Source organism: Bos javanicus, chromosome X (genome assembly GCF_032452875.1).
Source record: "Bos javanicus breed banteng chromosome X, ARS-OSU_banteng_1.0, whole genome shotgun sequence".
In the NCBI taxonomy this organism is placed as follows: Eukaryota; Metazoa; Chordata; class Mammalia; order Artiodactyla; family Bovidae; genus Bos; species Bos javanicus.
Window position 1 is genome coordinate 41,135,960 of NC_083897.1, and position 14,821 is coordinate 41,150,780.

At 42.2% G+C, this 14,821-nt stretch overlaps 1 protein-coding gene across 7 annotated transcripts in view; it reads left to right on the plus strand.

Moving 5' to 3' along the window:
- Positions 1 to 823: 823 nt before the first annotated feature.
- LOC133242872 (protocadherin-11 X-linked) overlaps positions 824 to 14,821 on the plus strand; it is an 818,944-nt gene continuing 804,946 nt past the window's right edge. For 2 of the 7 annotated variants that reach the window (XM_061409097.1, XM_061409098.1), the window contains exon 1: positions 824 to 1,234. The gene's annotated coding sequence lies outside the window, so the exon portion shown is untranslated. The remainder of the gene's footprint in view (positions 1,235 to 14,821) is intronic. The other 5 variants (XM_061409099.1, XM_061409100.1, XM_061409102.1 and 2 more) reach the window with 5 other exon arrangements.

Genomic DNA, 14,821 nt, shown 5'->3' on the forward strand with positions numbered 1-14,821 from the left:
CCTTTCCTACACCACGGAAAAGCGCTGTCCAAGCCCGCGATGCTGCCTGGTCCCCGGCAGAGAAGCGGCTGGACCCCACTAAAGCAGCCCAAAGCCCAAACCTGCTTAGGCTCACTCATACTTGCTCTCTGGGGTAGCCAAATGCTAGATTTCGCCCCTCACTCCTCTCTCCGCTACCCCCAGACGATCCGTCTGAAGGAAATCGAGGGACTAGACCCGGTTCACAGCAGAGTGTAATATATGCACAGACAGTCTCTCGGCTCCAACTGCAGCTTTGCCCCTACTTCCACTAGTCTGCCTTAAGTATCCTTTGTATGAGACAATGGTGCTGCTGGATGCTCGTTCTCTAGCGGGACTGAGGGCGGTCAGCGGGATCACGAGAAAAGCACACATAACAAGAAAAATAAAACTTCTGTAAGATAATGTGAATGAGTTCAACTTAAAGGGAAGCCAAAGAGAGCAGCGAGCGGAGGACCGAGCGGAGCGGAACGTGCCCTCGGTTTCGCTCAGCAAAGCGGGAAGCCGGAAAGCGGCGCGTTTTTCCCAGCAGCGGGTCCCGAACGCGAGGGTGCAGCCAGAACGCTTTCTGCCGCCTGCTTGGGGCGGCGAACAGTAACTTCCTAAGTTTACCTCCATCTCGCCCACGCCCTTCTTTCCCGGTTGCCCGTCAGCCGGGAGGGGCCTCCCCCGAAGCGGTGGGGGATGTGGGATGCAAGGAGTGGGGACCAGAGGTGGGTACCCAGCAGTTGGTGCTGCGCCATCCCCTCCCAGCAGGCGGCCAGGGCACTGGTTCGCTTCTCTCCCCACGCCCGCCTTCCACTCGCTCACCCCCCTTCCTTCCCCCTTCTCCCCCTCTATCGAGTCCCTCCCCCTCGCCATTGAAAAGGGCTGGCTCGGCCCTGGCTCCTTGCAGTCGGCGAACTGTCAGGGCAGGAGGAGCCGTGAGCTTGAGCTGCACGCAGCGACCCGCGCGGCAAAGCGGAAAGCCAGCTGAAAAAGAGTGCGTAGAGTGGCAGCGGCAACGGCGTCACAGACAGCCCGGGCAACCCCAGGCAATCCGGGCGGCCCAATCAGCCTAAAAGGAAGGCTTTGAGACTCCAACTGCTCCGCGGACTGCGAGCTGTGGCGGCAGAGCCCCGCTACAGCAATCGCAGTCTGCGTGGAGCGAGCAGAAGCTTTTTTTTTTTTTTTTAACCTACCACCTCATTTCTACTCTAGTGGCGTGGACAACAAGGTAAGTATCCGGTCCCGGGGCCAGAACAGAGTGCGCCGTGTGAAGCGTGAGTCCCGCACTTAGTGCGTGGAGGTTCCGGCTGCCTGCTCTCAGGGTCTTTATTAGGACCACAGAGTGGTTTTAGAAACTCTTCCCGTGTCCTCCCTTCCCCCTTCCCCCATCTCTTCCCTGGATTTAAGAGCAAACCCCGGAGGTGAGTGCAGCTAGAATCTCTTTTTGGCATAGCCACCAGTCGGCTTGCCTTGGTTACTTTAAGAAAACACTTGTGTCAGAAAAGTGTCCGCGCGTGAATTTGCCCGACATTGGCCGTGCAAAAATGTCTTTCGCTTCAGCTTCAGCGAAGCTGAGACAAACTCTCAAGATTAGAGCAGGGATTGAGAAAAGATCACACTCCAGATTCTCGGGTTAGCCAGAAGGAGCGGTCTGAACCGAGCGGCAAAGCCTGGAGCCCGCTCCGGACTTCTCGCGTGGTCTGGCACCGCTGCACTCCCATCTCTGGGGGCTCCAGGTCTGGATCCTTGCCAGGTTGGCCCTAGTCCTTGGGGACCCGACCCTTAGCGTAGAGAGGAGATCGCAGCGCGCCACGGAGCGCTCAGGGTCTCCCGTGTAATTTCGCCTGCCCCTCGCCTCCCCGCCCTTCCTTCCCGCCCTACTTCTGGGGCCGTGCTCAGTCAGCACCTGCTGTATATGGAGATGGTAGGTGTGGAAAATTCTGCCTAGCTTTTTTTTTTTTTTTTAAAGAAACGTCTTACAGTCTCGTAGCCGAAAAACGCATCATTTTCTCATTAAAAAAAAAAAAAAAAGAAAGACTTTTCTAGGAGCTTAGTCAAACATAAAGGGACTGCTCTTTATCCAAAATAAATGACTTTTCAGCCCTTAGCCAAAACCCGCTTAGCTATCTCATAAATGAATGACGTTGACTAAGATAGGACCGAGAAACAGTTTATGTGTCCATAAAGGAATTAATTTTTAAAGCGCGTAGCCATAAAACAGTCCCGTTTCGCGAAAATGAATGCCTCTTAAGAGAGTCTTCAGAAAAGGTGACTTTTTAAAAAGGCATAGCCGCAAATGAGTCTTTTCTTCAGAGACTTAGAAAAGCGGAGCGGCAGTCTGCCCTTGATTGGAAACACGACTTGAAAGTGCACTCTTAGCCTCAAATTGACATCCTCCCCTTGCAAAAAATAAAGGGGGGAGGTGCCACTTTTGAAGAGTGTATAGCGCCAGCCACTTCCTTTCCTTCCCTAAGGAAAGACTTATAAAGCTCAACTGCAAATGGCCTCTTCCGCGCTTCACTGCTTTGGCCGCTTTTGGGTTGCGGGGCGCAGGAGTGCGCGTGTTGAATGCGTGTACCCGCGCGTCTGAGGGCTTGTCTTGGAGTCTCCCAGCGGGGTACCTTTCTAAAAATGTTGGCTGGGGGCTGGGAATCGAAACTTGCGCCACTGCGGCACAAATGCACAAAGCAAAAGACTTGAGAGAAGAGAGGCGAGGACAAAAGAATAAATAAAATTGAATTGGGAGAACCAAACAAAAGCGAGTCCTTGAGTGGAAACATCTTCAGGTTGGGTTTAAACCTCACATAGGAACCGTTTCTGTGCGAAGGAGAGTGTGTGGAAGAAAGTGTTTAAACGTGGGGATAGACGGTGAGGGGGACAGGAAATAATGGGAGGGGGCGATGGTGTTGGGAGAGCTGCTTTGGTGCTCTTAACGTTGCAATAAGGAAACAACCTGAGGAGCCTGCCGAGAATACTGAACAGTGAGCAAAACACCGGACAAGGTAGCCTCGCTTTACACTAAAGCGACTCCCTCCCGTCACTTAAAGGTTAAAACAGGTGTGACTTAAAAAAAAAAAAAAAAAAAAAAAAAAAGATACTTGAGGGCACCTTCTGAACTTGGTGAACTTAGATAGAATTTCACTCTTAATCTTGTTTCAAACAATCAGAGCTGACCTTTCGCTGGGTAGGGGGGTGGGGTGGCATTTGAAAGCAAGTCGAAGTAATAGTAGTATTTGTACATGTTCCCCCCTTTCTTGCCTTTGTCTGGTTCATCAGAGGAAAGCGCGGACGGTGTGCGGGCTGCTCTGACGAATGAACCCAAAGATGGACGCGCTAAGGTCTAAAGATATCTTCCTTCCTCCGCTAAATTAAGAATTGCCGTGCTCAGCTCACGCGGGCTGAATCTGGTCGCCACCGCGATGCGCCTGCTAAGCGGCGAGGGAGCGCCTACGCCAGCGAGGCCTGAGAACCTTGTTCTCCAGTCGCTTTAGCACGGGCAGCCCCTCCTTCTGGCAATGATGTCAGCCCCAGAACGGCTCAGCGGGCCGAGAGGAGGCTGAGCGAGCGGCCCAGCCCGGCGCCCTCCCTGTGCGCAGCCGCCCTCGCTTCTCTCGGCCTCCTTCCCGCGCACTAGCTCTCGGCCCCTCCTTCCGGCTCCCTGGCCGAGGCGCCGGGGGCGTGGGGTGGAGGGGTTACTGCAGCCTGGACCGGGGCAGGTTTTGAACCCCGGAGTCTAATACAGATTTAGGGTCTTTCTGCACTCCTTCCCTCCGTTTCCCTGTTCCCCACGACCCCCACCCAATAACCCCGCTCCTTTTCAGCTTGCACCTTCACTATTCAACGTGAATCCACTTATTTAGCTTCGTTCTGGAGGGCAAGTTTTAAAGATGAAATAATAACAGTTACCAGCATTAAATTTCCACTGTCATCTGTCCTCCCCGGGTGATATGAAGACTGGCATCCTTAAAATCTTGTGGCTCTTTGCCTTCAACAGAGTAAGCCCCCTAGAAGGCGAAGAGGGTCTTATTCCCAGTGAAATGGTGCGGTGGGGAAGGAGGGCGATCGGAGGTGGGCTTGCACTGTGTGGAGGGTCCCCTTTCAGTGAAAGAAGGGACTGATGATTGGAAGTTGCGGAAAGGCTCTGAGGGCTGCTGCCGCAGGGGAGAGGCCACCGTCCTCTTTATTATAAGGCTGCGCAGTCACTTCCAGAGGCCGGAGCGCCAAATTGGGAACGTTCAGGAATGGGGTTTTACAAGACGGAAGCCCGCTGCGTCTTCCTTTCTGAGTTTGCTCTTCTCCTTTTACGGAGCAAACCCCTGCTTCCCGGAATTGGAGGCTAATCAGTTTTCCCTGATTACGGACAATTCTTTCTTTAGCTCTGGGAGAAGGACCGCAGCGCGCCCTTGGAGAAGGCTGTACAGGGCAAGAAGGAGGGGCGGAGGCAGGGTGTGTGGAGGCATCTGGGCCTCGGAACTGAGCTTCCTTTCCAAGGAAATTACCATCAGAGGGGATCGCAGTAAAAAGCTTACCTACTGACTGTATTTTGGTTTGGAGGTAGGTAGGGGATTTTGGGTAAAAGGGAGCAGAAGCAGAGAATTCTTCCGTTTTGTAAATCTAGGGTTTTGTATATCAGCAACAGCAGCAAAAAAGTTCCTATGCGTTTGCAATACAGGAATGGAAAGAAAACTCAGACCAAGCATAAAAGTGCATTCATTTTCTAGGGTTCCATAATTTGCTTAGGATTGAAAGGAGCCCCCCTTTAAAAAATAATCACCTGAATGCAATTCTGATGGATGTCCAAGCCGTGTTGGCTTTTGGCAGCTGGGAGTCCCGGCAGAAGGAATTGCAGTTTACACATTTCTTCTCCTGGTATTCAAAACTTCATTTTCTTTGCAAGATAGAAATTCCTGATAGAGAGCTTCCAGACTGCTGGTGGCAGGGAGAAATCTGGTAAGGGATTTAGAAAGCAGAAAATTCTCCTTTTCTCTGTGCAAGCAATCCATAACAGCCTTTAGCCAGGATTTATAAGGTTCTTGGGGAAGGGAGGGGAGGCTCCCAGACAAGGAGCCTTTATAGAAGCCACTGGCTTTAAACCAAATTGACAAAATATGTATAGCTGCCACATTTTTCTATTAGTGGGAAGGGGAATTATTCAGGGGATGAAATTTTGAAATCTAATTTTCTTCAATAATCTTGTTTCATGTATTTTAAAGGAGGTGTAATATGTTTACTTATTCACCAAAGAATCTGCAAACCTACTGTGCCAGACAATGTGGTAGGCTCCAGGAATATAAAAGAACATGTGGAAAGGTATCTGGGGCTTCTGTGAGCCAGGAGACTGACAAATTTATAATACAATGTGATTAATGCTCTAATTGAACATAATCGAGGGAGGAATTAATTTTTGCTAAGAGGTTGAGAAAAGATTCATAAAGACGATGTCTCTATGGCTTTGAAAAATAGGCATTCCTAAGCAGTGACTAGCCAAGAAATGGACTTGAAAGAGCCTGGTACAGACTAAGTAAGGTGGTGGTGGTGGTGGGGTTGATGTCCCACTGTGGAGTTAGCAGTTTTGTGTGTATGTTGTAGGCATAGGCCACTTTGAACATTTTTAAAGTAGGTATGTTAACAAGTAGGTATGTTAACAACAACAAAACAGGGTGAAAAAAAAAATGGGCAGTAGATGGCACACAATAGAAATATTTTTCTTGTTTTTAAATGTCTTTAAATGTGTATTTGAGTAAACTAAGATATTGGAATAGAGAGTGAAGGTAAATAAGTTAAGAAGATATTGTCATATCCAGAAAGCAGGACACATTTTGAAGAGGGCCTAAACCCACACACCACACAAGGTAAAGCAGTACAACTAAGAAATAAATGAATGCTATTTGCTGAAAGAAAATTTCTCTTTAGTTCTAATCATCTCTATAGTTTTATCTTTAGGGTCATCTCACCTTCCCCACCAAGCCTTCCAAACTCCCCATCTTCTACCATTAGAGTAAACTCCTTCAGCAACTTGCAAGCACATTTATAAAGCCCACTGCACTCCGTTTTCCACATACCTCCTTGCATCATCTCCATGTCCCATATCATTTCTCCCACCCTTACCAGCTTCTGAAGGAGATCAGCCCTGGGATTTCTTTGGAAGGAATAATGCTAAAGCTGAAACTCCAGTACTTTGGCCACCTCACGCGAAGAGTTGACTCATTGGAAAAGACCCTGATGTTGGGAGGGATTGGGGGCAGGAGGAGAAGGGGACGACAGAGGATGAGATGGCTGGATGGCATCACTGACTCGATGGACGTGAGTCTGAGTGAACTCCAGGAGTTGGTGATCGACAGGGAGGCCTGGTGTGCTGCGATTCATGGGGTTGCAAAGAGTCGGACACGACTGAGTGACAACTGAACTGAACTACCAGCTTCAGCTGTTTCTCTATCAACCATTCAGTTCAGTTCAGTTCATTTCAGTCACTCAGTCATGTCCGACTCTTTGCGACCCCATGAACCACAGTACGCAAGGCCTCCCTGTCCATCACCAACTCCCCGGGTCCACCCAAACCCATGTCCATTGTGTCGGTGATGCCATCCAAACATCTCATCCTGTGTTGTCCCCTTCTCCTCCTGCCCTCAATCTTTCCCAGCATCAGGATCTTTTCAAGTGAATGAGCTCTCCGCATCCTGGGGCCAAAGTATTGGAGCCTCAGCTTCAACATCAGTCCCTCCAATGAACATCCAGGGCTGATCTCCTTTAGGATGGACTGGTTGGATCTCCTTGCAATCCAAGGGACTCTCAAGAGTCTTCTCCAACACCACAGTTCAAAAGAATCAATTCTTCAGCGCTCAGCTTTCTTTATAGTCCAAATCTCACATCCATACATGACTACTGGAAAAACCATAGCCTTGACCAGACGGACCTTTGTTGACAAAGTAATGTCTCTGCTTTTGAATATGCTATCTAGGTTGGTCATAACTTTCCTTCCAAGGAGCAAGTGTCTTTTAATGTCATGGCTGCAATCACCATCTACAGTGATTTTGGAGCCCCCCAAAATAAACTCAGCCATGGTTTGCACTGTTTCCCCATCTATTGGCCATGAAGTGATGGGAACGGATGCCATAATCTTCATTTTCTGAATGTTGAGCTTTAAGCCAACTTTTTCACTCTCCACTTTCACTTTCATCAAGAGGCTTTTTAGTTCCTCTTCACTTTCTGCCATAAGGGTGGTGTCATCTGCATATCTGAGGTTATTGATATTTCTCCCAGCAATCTTGATTCCAGCTTGTATTTCTTCCAGCCCAGCATTTCTCATGATGTACTCTGCATATAAGTTCAATAAACAGGGTGACAAAATACAGCCTTGACAAACTCCTTTTCCTATTTGGAACGAGTCTGTTGTTCCATGTCCAGTTCTAACTGTTGCTTCCTGACCTGCATACAAATTTCTCAAGAGGCAGAGCAGATGGTCTGGTATTCCCATCTCTTTCAGAATTTTCCACAGTTGATTGTGATCCACACAGTCATAGGCTTTGGCATAGTCAATAAAGCAGAAATAGATGTTTTTTTCTGGAACTCTCTTGCTTTTTCCATGATCCAGTGGATGTTGGCAATTTGATCTCTGGTTCCACTGCCTTTTCTAAAACCAGCTTGAACATCAGGAAGTTCATGGTTCATGTATTGCTGAAGCCTGGCTTGGATAATTTTGAGCAGTACTTTGCTAGCGTGTGAGATGAGTGCAATTGTGCGGTAGTTTGAGCATTCTTTGGCATTGCCTTTCTTTGGGATTGGAATGAAAACTGACCTTTTCCAGTCCTGTGGCCACTGCTGAGTTTTCCAAATTTTCAGGCATATTGAGTGCAGCACTTTCACAGCATCATCTTTCAGGATTTGGAATGGCTCAACTGGAGTTCTATCACCTCCACTAGCTTATATATATGTGTATGTGTGTGTGTATATATATATATATATATATATATATATATAATGCCTGAAAATGTCTGTTTTCCTTTGGTTACCACAAGGGATTTAAACATTGTACTTTGGGTAGTAATTACAACTTTTCTGAATTTCTCATCACACACTCTGAATCTGTTTCTTTGCATCCCATTCTTTCTGGTTTTTCCTCTTCCCATGGGTTATTCTATTTATATTTTCAGTGAAAGTTTATTTCTGTTTTATTCCTCCTCCTTTTTGCTTTGTGGAATTGTCATAGTGGCTCAGATTTAAGTATTTTGAGAGGCCATCCTCCTCAGACAGGTTTTCCTCAACAACAGGTTTGCCTCTTCACAGTCAAAGGAACCCTTGCTTTTTATGTGTTGGTGAAAAGATATTTTTGTGTACGAGGGAAATGGGCAATTCTCAAATTGTCCATACTTCTCCATGTACTGAGGTTGGCTCAGCATCATTGGGAATTGGGTATTTAAGAAAGAGTATGCCATAAAAATAGATGACACATTCTTCCATCAACGACATATGTAAATTTTACCTTTGGGAAAAATAAAATTTATAAGTACATTTAATTAGATTGACTTTATAACATTTCAAATTGTATGTCATTGTCTGAACAGAGTTCTATTATTGGAAGATTTTATTGATCATTCAGTATCTAGAATGAAGATGCCTTGATATTCCAGACTGACTTGCATTGTTTAAGTTAGTCTAATGCTGTTTGAAAAGGTGTTATTTTTCAATAGAAGTTCATTTTGAAATGTAGTGTCTTTTGTTAAGAAAAAGTATAAAATGATGTGTCTGCCAAGGTCCCTCAAAATTTATGTTCAATACAACATTAATTGTAAAGCACAGGTTTATCACATGAAGCAAACTATTTTAGGGTATAAAGTGTGTTGAGATTTGGTTATATCTGTAGAAAGACTGCATTCTCATTATCAGACAGTGAAAATAAATTGAATAAAGGGTCTTTTTTCAATTATAGTTTTTGAATTAGAAGAGTGACTTGGCAGAAATCCTGAATGCTTCTATTATATTTTGCAGTTTAAACACCCTCAACTGATCAAGGATTTAAACTGTCCTTTTAATTGTCTTTAATGTGTTAAGTGTGAAATCAGTATAATAAATTTTGAAACTTAAAGTAACGATAGCTATAGTTGCCATTTTCATCCCAGATTTGAAAGAATTTTTTTTCCACCTAATCTGCTCATCTTGAATACGTACATTTGGAAAAACTACTACCAAATTTTCTTCCTCCAAAAAGAGGAAAAAGGAAAGAGGAAAGAAGAGAATAAAATCTAGGAGAGGATTTTTCTCTCTTCTCTTAAAGTTATTTTATTAATCTAACTTATCTTCTAGCACGATAATAAAACTAATTTCCTGATGGATTTGAATTAAACTAGATGAAAATTCCGGAGAAGGCAATGGCAACCCAATCCAGTACTCTTGCTTGGAAAATCCCATGGACGGAGGAGCCTGGTAGGCTACAGTCCATGGGGTCCCTAGGAGTTGGACACGACTGAGAAACTTCACTTTCACTTTTCACTTTCATGCATTGGAGAAGGAAATGGCAACCCACTCCAGTATTCTTGCCTGGAGAATCCCAGGGACGGGGGAGCCTGATGGGCTGCCGTCTACGGGGTCTCACAGAGTTGGACACGACTGAAACGACTTAGCAGTAGCAACGGCAGGTGAAAATTCATTTCTTTTAAAATTTCAATTGATTAGAATGCAAATTGAGATATTACTGATTTTTATAATTCATTTATTGTCATCATATGAAATGTAAACAAAACATTAAAATTTAAGGTACCTTTTTGTTTCAATTCATTCCGCTAATTTAATTTATAGAGTATTTTATATAATTTTAAAAGTATATCATTCTAGTCTCATAAAAATCTTTTAAGTAGAAAAAACATGGTTGTACCTATTTTTTCAATGGGGAAACTGAAGGTCAAACAAATGAAATCCTGTCTAAGGCTTTCCAGGTAGCAAGAGGGGAAGTTTATATAGGACTTTTGGTTTCCAAGCAAGGGCTTTTGCCAACACCCTGTCTTGCCACTCATTTATTTTGAGTATATTTCCTCAAAGATCTGAATGTTAAAAAAAAAAGAAAAAAAAGAATGCTTCTTGGATTAAAAAAAACATTTTCAAAGTATATTTGAATATATCTAAATAAGCTTGTCGATTAACTGTCTACTTGTGTCATATTCTCCTCCTCTTTTAAGTCTTTGTGCACTAACCCTGTAAAAACTATATAAGATATATATATATATCTTTATATATATATATTTATAAGACTATTGAAATTTAACAGTACATGCTCATATATGCTCATATACTTTCTCTATTTTATTTATAAGAATAATTCAAAATATGACCCATCAAAATGACCCTCCATAAAGTTTAAGCTTACCTAATGTGGAAAATATTTAGTGTTATTGCCTAATTCATTTTTCTTGAAAGACATTTATATTTTATATATGATTTGTTTTAGAGACTGTTTGACAGTGATTTGTAAATACTGACTTTGTTCTGATATGCCATCTTTGAAGCAAAATATCTTTAGGAATCAATTGTGTGTAGGTTTATATCATTTAAACTGAAGGACATTAAGCTCCTGATGTGCAAACCATTTTCTGTTGCCTTCAGGATTATGAACTCCTTCATCCTGTGATTTTTGGTATAGGAAATGAGAGCAAAAGGTTTATTTAAATTGTGTGAACACAATATATTTTATGATTGATATTTTGTTGGTATCCAGAGAGTGATCTTAGGCAAATAACTTCATCTCCCTGGAATACAGTTTTCCCAAAAGTAACTTGGAGAAATTTTACATTATTTCAAGGCCCTTTCCAATGAAGGAAAAAATGTTTATGATGTTTTACAGAAAGCTCTACCATATATTCCGTCCTTATCATGTGGCTCTACAGATATTTCCGGTTTCAATACCTGGATTCATTAGTCCTCAATATCTAAAAGCCTATTGCTTGTTCAGCATTGCAAATTTTAAATGCAGTGGTTGGACTGGGTTAAGAAAGGGAGTTCTTAAAGAAGTTTAAGGCAGTATGTCCTTTGAGAAGCTTATATTCTGATTGGGCATAGTAAGCACCACCAAAGATGTAACATATAGTCATATTAAATTTAACAAATACTGTCAGGTGGTTCATTACAGTACGCCAAGAATGGCCCAGGTTTCATAAACTCTGAAACTGGAAGGGGCCAGAAAGAGCATTTAATCCAACTCTTTAATTTCACAGACAAGAAAACTAAGGCTCAGAAATGTAAAATGAGTGTAACAGGAGCTCATACGAGGTATTAGGGGATAACATTATTTAGTTTACTCTGCAACCTTGCCTTTTCCCTCCTTTGCTCAAATGCCATAATAGTTTTGTACCTTATCAGAAAGTTAAAAATATCCAGGATTTGTTTGTTTATTTCTTTGGCTTTATTAAGCTGGAAAATTTCCCAATCTGACTTAGACATAGAAAATGGTATATTTTCTACACTTTTTTTTTAACTTAGATTATTAAAAACACCTTTGTTGTGCATATTATGTTATAAAACATGAAAAATGTAGTCTTGACATGAAGGCAAAGTGAATAGACTAAAGTATCTATGCATTAAAGTGTATAAATATTTTAACTCTTTTAAAATTACTTGAAAAGCCCATTTACTTAAGATAGCAAGATGTATACATACCCCAAAGAATGGTTTTGTTTTTATAAATGGATATTTACCTAAGGACTTAAATGTACATTTTTCTGAATGTTTAAATATAATTTGGGAAAATTTGTAAGTGAATTTTCTAAACTTTGGTATGTTGCATGATCTTGCAGCTCATGTCAGGATTGTGTGTAAGGGAGTTTTGTAGAAACTTGGCCTCTGTTCACCAATGCCAAATAGAAACATGGAGACAGAGTTTTCAGTGAAGTAGAAAAGAGTAGCTTTTATTGCTTTGCCAGGCAAAAGAGGCCACAGTGGGCTAATGCCCTGAAGACCATGTGACTCACCCTGGAGGGAGTAGGGAGGAGTTTTCTAGTGTTCGAGGAGCAGGGCATGATCAGCTGGTGGACAGTTCTTGGATTGATTGGCATCACGGTGAGGTTTCAAGCATCATCAGCATTCTGGTTTCAGCCAGTTTGGGGTCTATGTGCTTGTGATCAGCAGTTTTCATCTGGGTGGTGGTGGTAGGGGGTCTGCTTCCTGTAAAAACAACTCAGAAATGTGTGTCAGGCCTTTATCTGTATCTTTCAGGGAACTGGGAGTTTGGTGATTCTGTTATGTGGCAGAATTGCAGTCTAAATTGTTACCAGTTCCTTAGCCCAACAGATATTCTTTGTTTCTATGTCTTCACATTTCACAGTCATTAACTCTTGAGACAGCATTTTACTTCAAAAAACAAGGACACAGGGCTTTGTACACAGTTTCAGGAGTATGGGTCAGGCAAAGGTCAGGCCGGAGTATGGGTCAGGCAGAATGTGCTAAACAAAGCTTACTTTTCTCCCCTGAATAACCTTACACTGCTTTATTTTACTTTGTGGCAGAGGGGAAGAAATAGGGGAAAGGAAATCAAAAAGAGAAGAACACTCTCAGAGTGTTAGGTGATAGGACCTGGTTTTCAGTTTAGTGTGAAATATGCAACCTTTTTGAAAATGCCTAGGCTGGCTTCTCTCTCACTCCTCATATTGTGTATTTAGAATACCTTAACTGTTATTTGATACTTGTTTGCTAATTTTACTAGGATCAAAAATCTTCAAAAGAAATGTGGGAATACATGAATTTTTTTAAAAAACAGAGACTTAAGGATGGGTAATAAACACATGCAAAAACACACAAATAGGATAAAACTTTTACAGAGAGCTTGCTTTATGGTCATGAGGAAGAATTTCCATTGTTCTTTCTGCTCACACCAGGAAAATATCGCTCAGTTTAAGACCGACATTTTAGCCTTCAGTCAGGCTCCACATTTCTTATATCATCCCTTGTCCTGCAACTTTTCTAAGCCCATGAATTCAGTTTTAACATTCACGAGATAAAACAGTTACAATCTATGCTTTCCATTTTATAAAGTGAATGAGTGCAAAGAAGGATTATTTGAGGAAGGGAGTTGGAATACATTAAATATCACATGGCTTCTAAATACCTTCAAATTGCATACAAGAGTAAACAGTTATGGGAATGTAAAGTGAAAGTCACTCAGTCGTGTCTGACTCTTTGTGACCCCATGGACTATACAGTCCATGGAATTCTCCAGGCCAGAATATCACAGTGAATAGCTGTTCCCTTCTCCAGGGGATCTTCCCAAGCCAGGGATCGAACCGGTCTCCCACGTTGTGGACAGATTCTTTACCAGCTGAGCCACCTGGGAAGCCCATGGGAATATAAGGCCAATGCTAATATATATACATATATATATATAAAACAGTGCAGCTATAATAGAAGCTAAGCACTTGAGCAAGAAATAGAGCTTCTAATCAGTCACCATCACTGCTGATGATTTATTTTAAACTCTAGTTTCTAGGAAGTTAAGTTCTATTCCTGTGCTTTTCAAATTTTAATGCACATCCCTTTCATCTGTGAACCCTGTTAAAATGCACATTCTGATTCTGTAGATTGTAGCTGGGGCCTGAAATTCTGCATTTCTAACAAGTTCCCTAGGAATGTAGGATGCTGTTGCCTCTCAATCCACATTGAAAAAGAAGGGTTAATTTTTAGTCTGGTAAACAAGCATGAAAAAAGTGAAGTAAGCAAAAGTTTACAGATTTAAAGATTGAATTTAGCTATTTTGCAAAGGATGTAATATATAAAAATTAAAAATGATATATGCTTATTGTACATGGATATTAAAATTGATCTTAATCTTTGATGTAGCTAGATCAGTTGAAACTATAGTTCAGAATAAAAGTTTCTTGCTCATTATATTGTCAAATATATGTATAAGGACTACATACATACAGTTATACTTTTTCAAAAAGAAAACCATTGACCACAGTGTCAATAGCTTGCTAATATTATAAAATGTTTTTCAAAAAGATCCAAAAATTCTGAATTTAATATGGTATAGATCCTTGAAGATATTTGTTTATGACATATTTAAAATGAACATAACAGTTAATTATTCAGATATCAGAATAAAATGGGGCTTCTGAGGTAATGCTAGTGGTAAAGAACCTGCATGGTAGAGAGGTGAGTTTGATTCCTGGGTTGGGAAGATCCCCTGGAGGAGGGCATGACAACCTGCTCCAGTACTCTTGCATGGAGAATTCCATGGACAGAGGAGCCTGGTGGGCTACAGTCCATGGGGTTGTAAAGTCAGGCACGACTGAAGCGACTTAGCATGTATGCTTGCATGCAGGGTACAATGATTAATTAAATTTTCATTTACCTAAGTTGAAAACATTATTTTTAGTTTCTTTTTGTGTCTGACATTTTTCAAGGTAACAACAACAACAGCAACAAAAGATACTTGGTAAAGGTTATTTTATATTTGCTATCCCCTAAAATTCTACTCAAAGCCCATGGAGCTTCTTTCTTCACACCCAGATTTTTATCATAGATTGCAGCAGAATAACCATTTAATCCAACGGATTTAATCATAATCCGTCTAAGAAATTTTCGTAGTTCCGTTTCTTTGTATGCAGTACAATTTGGTATAGAACCAGTGTCAAACAATGTTGAAAACAGCTATTGAGATAAGTCAAGTTGTGAGTGTTTAGACTGTGTTTGTTAGGCACAGTTGTGGTTCTGGCAGGGTGAGGGAAACGAAAAAATTGTCACTTTGTGTCTTAATTGTGGCATTGGGATTCAGCAGCTACGGCCTTCCTAATGAAACTTTATTAGTCTTTGCTAAGCTCTGATACTTTAATAGCAA